Source organism: Sarcophilus harrisii, chromosome 1, assembly GCF_902635505.1.
Source record: "Sarcophilus harrisii chromosome 1, mSarHar1.11, whole genome shotgun sequence".
Classification (NCBI taxonomy): Eukaryota; Metazoa; Chordata; class Mammalia; order Dasyuromorphia; family Dasyuridae; genus Sarcophilus; species Sarcophilus harrisii.
This window is the reverse complement of record NC_045426.1, coordinates 198,306,940-198,320,687: the sequence shown is the minus strand read 5'-3', so window position 1 is coordinate 198,320,687 and position 13,748 is coordinate 198,306,940.

Here is a 13,748-nt window from a genome sequence, read left to right as displayed (position 1 = left end):
TTGACTTTGATGTGATGTTAAAGAAAAATTAAGGGGTGAAAAAAAGTATTATACTAGGAGAAGAGGAAGGAGAGATAGAATGGGGCAAATGACATCATATGAAGAGGTACGAAAGACTATAATAGTAGAAGGAAAGAAGAAAGGAAGTGATCATTGTTTGAACATTACACTCTTTGGAAATAACATAACACATTCAGTTGAATATTGAAATCTATCTCACCCTATAGAGAAGTAGGAGGGGAAGGGGGAAAAAAAAGGAGAGGGGGCTGATAGAAGTGAAAGCAGATTAAGAGAGGTTGATGGTCAAAAGCAAAACACTGGTGAGAAGAGAAAAGATGAAAGGAGAGAGAGCATTGGTTTTCTTTGTACAAAACATTTTATTTATTTTTGATAAGGCAATTAGGGTTAAGTGACTTGCCTAGGGTCAAACAGATAGTAAGGGTCAAGTGTTTGAGATCAGATTTGAACTCAAGTCTTCCTAACTCCAGGTCTGGTACTTGATTCACTGTACCACTTATTTGTCTCCTTTGTGTTAGTCCTTTTAAATTTAATATAACCAAAATTATCTATTTTATATCTCTTTTTATATCTTTTTCTTGTTTGGACATAAATTCTTCCCTTATTCATAGGTCTGCCTGGTCCAATAATTCTTAAATTATTTCTCCACAGTCTATTTTCCAAGTCAATTGTTTTTCCAATGAAATATTTCACATTTTCTTCTTTTAAAAAATTCTTTCAACTTAATTTTTTTTGTTCCTAGATGTTTCATATATTTATTGGCTTCTACTTGCCTATTGGATATTAAAGAATTATTTTCTTCAGTGTAGTTTTGTATCTCTTTTTCTATTTGCACAATTTTGCTTTTTAAGGCATTATTATCATCAGTGATGTTTTGTTCATTTTTTAAAAAAATTGTCTGGGGGGATGGGGGGAAGAAGGGGAAAAGTTGGAACAGAAAGTTTTGCAAGGGTCAGTGGTGAAAAATTACCCATGCATATGTCTTGTAAATAAAAAACTATAATAAAAAAAGAAAATAAAAAAAAAAGAAAATGTGTACAGAATAGATTCTAGAGTTGCAAGAACCATATTCATCTTTTTTACCTGTACTTTAATCTTTCACAAATGGAGATGATGTATAGATTCACTGCCAAACCCCTCTTCCCCCCCAATAAGGGTACTTTATATCAGTTCTGCTTGCATCTTGTATTTATATGTCTCCTTAATTAAAATTTAAACAACCTGAAAATTTTTTTTGACCAATTCTACTTTTTAAGGGGTTCTTTTCTTCAATGAGCTTTTGTACTTCTTTTATCATTTGGTCAATTCTGTTTTTTAAGGTGTTATTTTCTTCAGTCTATTTTGTACCCCTTTCCATGATTTTCTTGTATCCATTTTCTCCCCATCTAAATTTTTCTTCTACAGTCACTTATATTTGATTACATTTCCCTAGCTCTTTTCTTTAACTTTTTTAGAAATTCTTTTTTAGGCTTGTGTTTAATCTACATTTTTCTTTGAAGCTTTGATTTTTGGTGTTTTCACTTTTGATTTCTTCTGAGTTTTGTCTTAATCTTCCCTATCATGTAGTAACATTTTATAGTCTGAGGTTTGTTTGTTTGTTTGTTTGTTTTGATTTGTTTGTTTTTGGTCCGTTCCCTTCCCCCCCCAATTTTTGACTTTGAATCTTACATTAATATTAGGCTGTGCTCACCTGGGAAGACTGTGCTCACCTGGGAGGGCTGTGCTCATGCTGCAAACTTTAGGGTTTGCCTTCCTCCTGTTTTCACAATTAGTTCTGGTTGTTTGCAAGTTTTCAGTGCTTCAAAAATGGTATGATTATCGGGGAAAGATGGAATCACTGCTATCTTGGTCTAAGATCTATTCTTATCCAATAATATCCAACCTTTGTTCCTTTGCAGTTACAAGCATTAGCACTATCCCCTTGTTACTGCAAGTACTACTCTCTACCCATGAACTGTGATCTGGAATCACATGGACAATGAAGTTGCCAAACAGAGCACAGGTCTGCGCCCTCAAAGTCCCCAGTAATATCTTTCTGATCAGTTATTCAATCTCCTTAAAGTCTCTAGGATAAGAGAACCCAAAGCTGCTGCTACTATTGTTGTAGCTGTCTCCCAGGTCCACAGATTATGTTGCTCCTGTATATATTCCAGACCAGTTTTTATTATTTTTATTCAGACCTTTTCTTCAGACCCTCTAAGTTGTCTTGGGCTGAAAAAAAATGTTTTATTTTGACATTTAGTTGACTGTGCCACATCAGAATTTTATTTGAGGCAGTATTTTGAAATTGTTTGGAGGGGAATATTGGGAGAGCTCTGCTATAATGCTTCCTCTCCTCTGCTACCTTTGTTCTTCCCTTTGCAGCCACTATTTATGCCACTAACCACAAAGACTTACATATTCCAACAATTTTTTCAATGTTTGAAAACTTAAAGTGGGCATAGTCACTGAGATAACCAGAATATTTTGGTGATGACCAATACCATGAAGATAACCAGAAATGAAGAAAGATTCCATGACTGAAACAACTAACATTTCTATAACTTAATATAACAAGTGGTTTCCTTAACATCAGTATGGGAGAGAAGAGATTTTAGTGTTATTTTTCCATTTTACAGATAAATAAACAGAGGCTGTGCTACAGTTATGGGTTTAAGGACTCCTGGAACACTAAGATTAAAGGACATGCCCATTATCATACCACAAATAAGCAATGGGTCTGAAATTTGAACCCAGGACTTTTAGCATTATATTCTTTCCCCATTATATACTTACTAAAAAGTAGTCTAATTACTTGAGCTTTTTATTACCATTAGTTAAGTTATATTTTTGCTTGTGTTTATTTAATGATGAGAAGCAACTTTTTTTTTTTTTGACAAGGTAGTTAGGATTAAGTGACTTGTCCAGGGTCACATAGTTAGGACAGATTTGAACTCAGGTGCTTCTGACCCCAAGGTCATGCTCTATCTACTGTGCCATCTAGCTGCCCTTAGGGTCCAATTCAGTTAAATTAAATTCAGTAGATTTGTATTAGTAGATTGTATAGATATCTATCTATCATATTCAGGGTATTTTGCTTGGCTCTAAAGATACAAAGAAAAAGTCCTTGATAGGACTTCAAAGATATATGTTAGATTGAAACACAAGTCTCTCAATGGCAAAAAGATTTCAAAAAACCCTTTTCTTAAAAGGAACAAATATTTGTTTAGGCAAAAATGCAGTCAAGCCATGGAAATTGAATAGTCCCTCTTAGTTTCCTGTGTTGGTATCTGATGTACTATGTAAAATCACTGCTATTTATAATAAAATGGGGAAATTTTATAATGAAATATTTCTTATAACAAAATAAGAAGCCCTTTTGGCTTCTTATAGTAATGAAGCCATAAAAATTTAAATCTGAGTCATAAATTTTAAAAATAAAAATTTTTAATAAAAGTGAAGTACATCTTTCTACCTAAATTAGATATATAATAGAAATGTATTTAATTTGGTTTCATTCCATGGTACATATGAACTTTGTTTTTATAGATCTCTATCTATAACATAAATGCTAACACTGTATGTTACCAGATATAGACCAACAAATTCTGAATTATTGTTTATTTCTTGTGCCTTTTACAAAAGAATGCTGTTTGCTTCAAAGTGAGTTTACTTAGTAGCATAATTTATGGAGAAGCAGGGTAGATACAAGTTCACATTTGTGTCTTTGTATAATCAGCACATAGCAAAGAGCATTTAATTCAATAGACATTTATTGTATCCACTCTGTGCAAGACATTATATAGGTGTTGGCAATATATAGACAAAGATTAAAAAAAAAGTTTCTGCTGATATAAATTTTATATATTTTTTGGAAGATTCAACATGCAAATAAATAAATTATCCATGAATAGATTATTTGAGGAGAGAAAACTATAAAGGCTTTCCATAGGAGATGGCATATGAGCTAGTCTTTGAAAGAAGGGCTTCTGAGAGGCTAGAGAGAAATGCATTTTAGGTGACAGTAGTGGGTGATACTATGGAAAACAAGAGTTGGGATGACCCTCTCTTAAGAAAGGGAAAAAGAAAAGTCTCTGAGAAGATGAATGCCTCCTCTCACGGGGCTTATTTTGATTATCATCTTTCCTCTAGCCCAACCTTTTCTTCCCCTTTGGTTCAGTAGAATGGAATGTTGGAAATTGCCCCCAGGCACCAGTAGACATGTCAAATATGGTCATAGTTTTTTCATTCAAAGCAATGGCTCTTAAGCAAATAGATTTTTTTTCCTTCTACTAGTTTAAAAAAATTTAAAATGTAGATGATTAAAACTGGTTATTGATAATAGTTTAATAGCTTGAGCTCAGTTATGGAAGAAATTAGATATGGAATAAACTTATTGTATATCAACAAATTTAATTATTTTACTTTGTCAATTTATTTGTATCCTACTGAATTATAATCCTTTTTGTATTATAATTATTTTTGTATGTGTCTTAAAAGACAATATCCACAGAAGACAGAAGCCATGTCATAATTATATTTGTATCTCACTTATTATTTATCACAATGTTCTGTCCCTAATAGACATTTGACAAACTAATTTAATTGATTTAAGTCAAATAAGTGGCTTATACAGTAAAGTTTTTCACCTAGCAATGGGCAGCAGGTTTTATTAAGTGTTTGCTATATGCTAGGGACGATGTTAAAAGCCAGGGATACAAGACGTAGGAAAAAAGAAAGGCAGTCCTTCCCACAAGGAATTTGCATTTTAATGGGGGGAAGGGAGAGAAATGAGAAGAAGAGAAGACATGAAAGGTAGGTGAAAAGCATGTAGTAGAAGTAAAGAAATTACCCACATGGGAGCATAGTGATAAAGTCCAGAGTATCAAACTCAGCAAGGAAGGGAATTTGGCCAAGCTGGCTTGGGCCTGTCCCCAAAATGGAGTCCCCAGAGTTCTCCAATTCTTGGGAGAAAGGGACTGACATGATGATGGTGATGGTGGTAGCTGTTCCAGGGTGAGAAAGCAATAAGTAATTTAGCAGTGTCTCTATAAATAATCACTGATTTTTAGAAATCATAGAAATCATTTCCTTCAACTTTCTTACTTTCCAAATGAAGAAATTGAATCTCAGCATGTTTAAGTAATATGATCACAAATAATAAAGATTAAACCTGGGACAAAAATTCAAATATCCTTATTCTCATTCTAAGTATTTGCATCACATTTTGTTGATCACAAAAGCTTGATATTACTTAAGCAATACAATATTAAATAATTCACTTTTATGCAACACATTAAAGTTTATATAGTACATTCTTCACTATAATCATATGAGGTATGTAAAATGATTATTATCATTTTTTTAAAAATGAAAAGCTAATAATTACATTTGTAAAACAGAAAGGTTGTGACTTATCTAACATTATACTGCTATAGATAACTAATAAGTAGAGCCAATGACTCAAACTCAGATCATTCAATTTTAGTATAATTTTCCTTTTACTAGGCTTCTTCTCAACATAGGCATGCATTATATGTTTGAGGTAGATATAAAAAGATAATATTTTAAAAAGAAATAATGTTATTGATTAATCATTGGTCTCAAAAGGTTTGTTAACACCCATGTTTTGTTTGTTTTTTGAGAATAGGGATCATGAGTGCCTTGGATCTTCTATGAACGAATATAGCTTTTTAACATATCTTTGAAAGGTAGAGTGGTTTTAGTATGTGAGAAAGGGAAGCCAATATAATTTGAATATTGTTGACAGCTCTTTGAAATGGAAAATAATGAAACAAAGCTGATCTGGCACAACAAAGAATATGAAACAGCACATCAAGGATAGAGAGGATTTTTGAATTATTCATGCATTGAGACAGCCTCTGAAAGCAACTTTTTCTGATGCTAGGTCATCTTGCCTGGTTTGCCACATCTGTTTAGAGATAGAGAGATTGGATCTGTGATTTTACTTTTATGGTGCATCTTTTTTGTAGTTTAGAGAGTTGTATAAAGTACTGAAAGATTAAGTGACTTTTCCAGGGTCACAAAGACATTAAGTGTCAGTGGTAGGACTTCAGCCCAGGTCTGGCTGGCTTCAAGTCTTTCTAGGTACAATTCATCACTACTTACTTATATGCAGAGGAACATTTTCGTGAATTCCTTGAGTTTCACTCAGGTGTCTCATAAACAGGCAGACGTAATTATATCTCTTGTGAAAAGAGGCAAAGATCACGTAAAGTTTTTTTGTGATTCTTTAGAAACTATGCAATATAACTCATCTTGTATAGGGCCTGAACCTGTGTAATTATGCCATAGATATTGGGTAAGCTTTGTGTCTGTGGTATGTATTATAGGTATGGTATGTATTGAGAGGTAAATGTTTTTTTTTCAAAAGCACCTAGGGGTGAAAGAAGCAGGAAAAATATATTATGGACACAATAAAATAAAAATAAAGAATAATGAAAAACTTCAGAATTCTGATCAATTTTGTAGGCCTTGATACTGAGATGTAAAGAAATAATAAGCATTGGATATGGAATGAGTGATAAATTTTCAGACATGGCTATTGTATTGATTTGTTTTGCTTTAATGTAATTTTTATTACAAATAATAAATTGGGAGAAGAGGGAAAGTAGAAAGTGACAGTGATACATTTTAAATAAATAAATGTTTTCTGAAAATGAGAATGATGACACAGTGTATTGTCCTGGAAAGAACACTGGATTTGGAATCAAGATGCCCAGGCTGAAATTCTAGCTTACCATATTTACTAGCTATCAGACTGTAAATAAGTTACTTAAATGGTCAGTCTCCTTGTCCACAAAATGGGATAATTAATAGTACTTATTGTGAGTATGTTTTGTAAAATTTATAATACTATAGAAATGTGACCTATTGCTATTATTTAAGTCTGGCAGTTTTGAATTAGAGCTAAATGTTTTTAACTTTGCCATGGGAAGGACCAAGTATTGAAATTATGCCCTGATGCCTAACACAATGCTGTAAAAATTCCTGCCAAATATATCTATCTCTAGCCTTCTTAAGTTTTCTTTGTTTACTTTTCTATTTAGATGTCCTACTGGCATTCAGACTCAACATATCCAAAACCAAAATAATTTTATTTCCCTAAGAATTTTCTTCTCTATCAATATTTGTGCAACTAGAAATAACTTATATATAATTTAGGAGACTATAGGGAGCCACTGAAATTTATTGAATATGTGAGGCGGGGGTGACATGACTGATTCTATACTTTAAGAAAATCACTTTGGTGGCTGAATGGAAAAATGGATTCCAATGGGAAGTGAGTAGAGGCAGACTGTGTTAAAATTGTTTCTTGTTCTAGTCCTCCTGACCACCCCTTCCTACTGAAAGAAATGATTGTTTTCCTTTTTCTAAAGTCCTAACTTTAAAAAGTTCAGTCTCTTGAACAACATTGCTGATAATGAGATCCTACACAGGTGGAGTAGCCATTGTTTTATTTTCTTGCTTCGGTGGAAAATAAATTCTGTGAATACAATTCTCAAGGCTGGTGGTGGTCTGGGTATAGAGACTAACCATCCCAAAGATCAAAGAAACATCTTTACAAATTATATCATATATGAATCAAATATCATATCCTGGTAAAATGTGCTGAATCAGGGAAAACTATTTAGTCTTTGCTCTCAGAGTTTTTTAGTCCTATGATATGTAAATTCTTGACATATTCCAGACTTTCACAGTAATTTTATAATTCCATAAATTATCAATTCACAGATCTTCCAACAGGTTATTATAATAGTCCAAACACTGTTTTAGCAAAATGATGGCAGTATCAGAAGAGAAAAGGGGCATATGGAAGAAATGTTGTAGAGATGAAACCATCAGGCCATGGCTGCAGATTGGACATGGGGAGTAAAAGGTAGTAAAAAAATCAAGGATAACTCTTAGGTTGTAAGCCAATGGAAGTGAGAGATGGTGTTGCTTTCTAGAATAATAAAAAAGGTAAGAGGGAAAAGGGTTTAGGGCAAAAGATAATGAGTTCTTTTTAGATCTGTTTAATTTAAGATGTCAATTAGACATGGATTTCAAGATATCAGAAAGACAATTGAAGATGTGAGATTGAAGCTCAGTGGAGAAGTTGGGGTAGGTTGGTTTGAGAATCATCAGCATAGGGATGGTAATTAAGTACATGGGAGAGGATGAGATAATCAGTGGATTAATATAGAGAGAGAAGAGGGCCCAGAACAGAATACGGATGTATACAAATAGTTAGAAGGTGTGGTCTGGATGAGCATCTGTCAAAGGAGTAACACAGGAGCAATCATATAAGGAACCAGGAGAGAATGGTATTCTGAAACCTAGAGAGAAGAGAGTATTAAAGAGGAGAGGGTGATCAACAATTTCGAAAGTTTCAAGAGAATAATTATTGAGAAAAGGCCATTGGATTTGGCATCTAAGAGATTTTGTTAATTTTGGAGAAAGTAGTTTCACTTGGAATGATATGATCAGAAATCAGATTGTAATGGAATTAAGAAAGTGAAAGAAAGTCGAGGTACCTATTGCAGATAACCTTTTGTGGAATTTCATTATAAAAGGCAGGAGAGATATAAACTAAAAGTCATTATAGATGGAAATATCAAATGAGATTTTTTTTTTAAAATGGAAAAAAATGATCATGTTTGTAGGCAGTAGAGATTGAAAATAAGTGAAAAAGTGGGGATGACAAAAGGGCAGTCTTTTGGAAGAGACAGGATGAAATGGGATCATTTGAAAAGGGAGAAGTATTCATTTAAGTAAGGCATCATGTGAGATGGGTGAAGGAGAAGATAGTGACAGAAAGCAACTGAGTGATAGGGGAGAAAAAAGAGAAGAAAGAGCCCACAGTGAATGGCCTCAGTTTTTTTCTGTGAAATACGAGGCAAGAGTTTAAGCATAGTAAGGAGATGGAGAACCACGGGAAGTTTAAGAAGAGACAAAAAAGTTTGGAACAGCTTGTTTGTAGAGTAGGATAATGAGTTGATAGAGAATTGTCTAGGAGCAGGGAGGGCTCAGTTAAGATTGTATTAACAGATTTATAGTGGATTTACTTAAAACAGTTGTGTGATTTTCTCTACCTTCATTCAAGCAGCATATATTTAGGAGCAAAGGTGGCAAATTTTGGGAATAATCCAAAGTAGTGACTTGGCTGGGCATAATCAGTGATGAAATAAGAAAGAGAGGGATTCAAGAGGAAAAAGACTGCAGAATTCCAATGGTTCACGAAGGGGTCAAGAAAGGGGGAAAAAGCTAGAATGGCTAGTGCAGGGGAGACTCTGGTAGAAAATTTAAGGGTTAAGGGGCAGCTAGGTGAAGCAGTGAATAGAGCACCAGCCCAGAAGTCAGGAGGACCTGAGTTCAAATTTGATCTCAGACACTTAACACTTCCTAGATGTGTAGTCACTTAACCCCAATTGCCTCAGAAAAAAATTAAGAGTTAAGAAATTGGAGGTATATGATTGGCATATGAGGTGTAGAATTCAGAAGAGAAAGCAGAAAGGAGAGGAATGACCTGAGAATCCAGAGGTAATAGTTACCTGGATTTTGTTTAGGTGACAGATGTGAATAGCATTAATTTAAAAAGTAAGAAAGATTTCTGAGTGATGAAAGTAGGAAGAGAGCCTAATGCTAATATGGAGCAAGAAGTATTATTTATTTTATTTTATTTCATTATTCTAGAGGGCAACACCATCTTTTCACTTAATTGGCTTACAACCTAGGAGCTGTCCTTGATTCTTTACTACCTTTCACTCCCCATGTCCAATCTGCTGCCATGGCCTACTGATTTCATCTCTAAAACATTTCTTGTATATACCCTTTTCTTTCCTTTGATACTGCCACTATTTTACTAAAACAGTGAACTAGAGAGACTAGGTGAAGTTGTAGTCAGTACTGGAGAGATATGGTTACAAGTCTGAAGCTGCCTCCTCTAGTAAACATTTTTGACATGGTCTATATTTTGATCTTAGTATTGTCTAAAAACACCTACAAATGGATGAAATGCAATATCAAACAAAATGAAAATTGAATCAAAATATGAAAAAACAGCCCAATACTCCTTTGTTCCATTTAAGACTTACCACAGCTGGTGTGATCTCTGTTCTAGACATTCAGGTAGGAGACGATATGTGATGATTGAAGAAATGGATCATTGAAGAAACAAGATTGAATCAGAATGACAGAGCCTAGGATCCTTGGAACATATGACTTAAGCTAGTAATAATGGGAGAGGGAAAATAGAAGTTGAGTTGACTCAGCAGGTTCTGAGTCTAAGGGCAAAAACCAAATTGAGTTAGCATAAATGGGCTGTAAAAGTCAGAGAGTAGTATCTTGGTGTTGTAAAACATCTCATTCAATGAAAAAAGAATCTAATTCCAAATCTGAGTTAATTCAGGCTCACCATAATTTATATGAAAAAAAAAACTAGAATCTAGACTGATATCTAGAACTATAAGCAAGCTAATAGCAGTTTAGTATCTGGGCACTAAAAATTGCATTAATAGAAACCACTAAAACAGAAAACAGGAGTCTCAAGATCTACAATTTAGAAGGTAAGTTTGACAGTTTGTGGGGGAAGGATCAGAGATGGGAAATGCAAAAGCCAGACATTATGAGGGCCTGAACCAGTTATTGCTGTGTGAGTAGAGAAGAGTTAAATTTGAGAGATCTTGTAGAGGAATAATTGATAAGACTTGGGGAAATATATTGATATGAGGGTGGAGAGTGAGAATGAAGGATGACTAGACATCACCTCACCTAAATGACAGGAATAGTGGAGGTGTCCTAAATTTAAAAAAATGCATCCTTTCTGAAAAGATCACCACTTTCTTTAATGATGATGATGATTAAATATAGTTATATCATTTTATTAGTTCATGAATTAGAGTTCCTAAATGGAATGCTAATAGGCTTTCCAAATACAACTGTATCATTGAACTCAATAAAGATTTAATGAATATCAGCAGTCTACAAATGTGTAACCTTCTAAATATAATTTTAAATATTCATAACCTTTAAAAGACAATAGGCAAATAAGAACTATAATAAGAAAAGAAAGTAGTGAAAAAAGGAAAGTATCACCTCTTTTTAAAGAGTTTTTAAAGATTTCCCAACCATATGAGAAATTTACCATTGCCCTTATTTACAGTATTTCACCATTCAAAACAGGAAAAAGGTAGCTTTACTGACGCTGTTGCATCTTTTCCCGTGTTTCAGTCCTGCATTAGTGTGACTGATCTGTCTTTCAGCTTGATTCCTGCCATACTTTCCCCAGAAGCTTTGCTCTTCCCTTCTGATAAATCTATCCAGTATCCAATCTCTTCTACTAAATAAAACATTTTCACTTTTATCTTTTTTTGAGATCAAATAATTCCAGAACTGCTTTATTTAGTCATTAAAAGTATTACTTTAAAAACAAAAACACATAATCAAACATTCATTTCAAGTTTCCTGTTCCTTTGCTTGTGATGGGAGGTGTATTCAAAAGCTTTTGAAAGAGGAGTGAGAAATGACATCTCTACAAGTAGTGAATGAAAAAAATCTTATTGAAATCCTAGAAGTTCCAAAGAGGCTACTACAGAAAATATTTTTACCAAAGGTATGCAAGCTCTTTGATAACTAAATTTCTACTGTGCATGTAGAAAAGAATACCTCTATTACAAAAGACATACATCTAACAGAAAAGCAAACTTTTGAAGAGCTAGAATGGCTATAGAAATACCAGTATGACTGACATTCTCACTGCCCTTTTTTCTTTTGTGTGGCCATCTATGCATATGTATTTATATTCACATGGACACAAATGCACAGACACAAAGAACTAAAAATAAATCCATATAGACTACCAAACTTACATAGAACAAGACCCATTTGGCATGCTAGTAAACTATGTTAAATTTACAGTATACTACTTTATCTTAAGCCTACTTGTGCAAATATTGATTATTTTTATAACTATATATTAGGACCTAGAGATAATATTTAAGGAGAAAATAAATCTAAATTAACCTTTTTCTCAAAAGGAGAGAGAAATGTTGCTGTTCTTCTTACCTTCATCTTACCTATATTTTTGTATAGGAAAATGATAACATTGATATATTTTGAATTGCTTTTACTTGTGGTAGTGAAATATTTGCATTAATACAAAATTACTCTTACAATTCTCTGTTGAGAGTAATGACACACATTGAAAAACTGTACTGCCTTTGGTATAGTTTATAATTTTGATTTGAAGCAAACATATTGGTAATTTTGGGAACCAAATATATTACTTTGGCTTCATTAGTAAGATACTTTATCCCAGGGGTCTCAAACTTATTTTTTTATTGTTCTCCCCTAAAGGTGTAAAATGTTTCTGAACATATTCCTCTAATTTGTGTATAATTGCTTATTTATAAATTATATGCATAAAATTTGTAATTAACTTTAAAACATACAAAAATAATCATTAAAATGAGAAAAAAAGAAAGATGACATACTAATTGAGTTGAGAAAAATCATTGGAATTTACTGAATATGGAAGTGACATGATCAAATGTATAATTTAGGAAAATCACTTTGGCAACTGTTTGGCGGATGAATTGTAGAGGAGAGAGATAAGATAGAGAAACTACCTATTCCAGGAGAAAAGTGATAAGGTGCTGAACTAAGTTGGTGCCCATATGAATGGAAAAAAGAACAGATGCAAGAAATGTGGAGAAAGAAATGAAAATATTTGGTGACTGATTTCATTATGTTGATGAAGCTGTATATGACAAGTTGAAAATGACATTAAGATTGTGAATCTGAGCAACTGCAAGGACTGTAATATTCTTGATACTAATAGGGATATTTGGAAGAGGAGTGATGTTTTTATTTGGCAGAGGTGGGGAAGAAAGATAATATGTTATAGACAAGATGCCTGCTCATCTAGTATGACTTTCTCCTCTACCCAAAATGAAAAGGGAGAGAAAGAAAGGACTATTGACCAATTTCTGCTGGAGCCTATCCCAGGGATGTCTGTTGAAACCATGAGGTGATGTAGAGGGGCAAGAGATAAATATGCTTTCAGGAGGCATGGAGAGGAGTGACAAAGACAAAAAAAATCATCAATCTCACCTTGATGCTAAAGACAACTTAAGTCATAAAGAGAGATTTTTGAAAAACAAAAGAGAAAAGGACCCAGACTGGCAAAAAAGTTTGTAACCCTTTTGTGTGTGTATGTGTGTGTGTGTGTGTTGTGAGATGTTAGGGAATTGGAAATTGAGGAAATACCCATCAAATGGGGAATGATATATAAATGTAATGGAATGTTATTCTTCTAAAAGAAATGATGAAAAAATATTAAAAAAAAAAAGAAATAATGAACAGATGGATTTCAGGAAAAAAACCTGGAGTTATACGAAGTGATGCTTAATGAAGTAAGCAGAACCAGGAGAACATTGTACACAATAACAGAAAGATTGTGCGACTATGAACTAGGATTGTCTGGAGAGACATAATTGACTTCAGTTTGAGGCTGAACTCTTTTCCCTAGGCTTAGTGTAGTGCCACACAGTCCCTTCTCCCTCCCCCTCCACAGAATGATCTGGCCCATTGTCCTGTCACACTCTTTTTGTTTCTGTTTTCTGGCCTGGTACTAACAGATGGTGCTACAAGATTGATATGGGTAGTTTGGGTCTTCAAGATGCCAGAAAGAAGTGGGTGGGGGGTGGAGCTGAGCTCTTTTTCAAATCCATACATATGTTCTTCCCCTT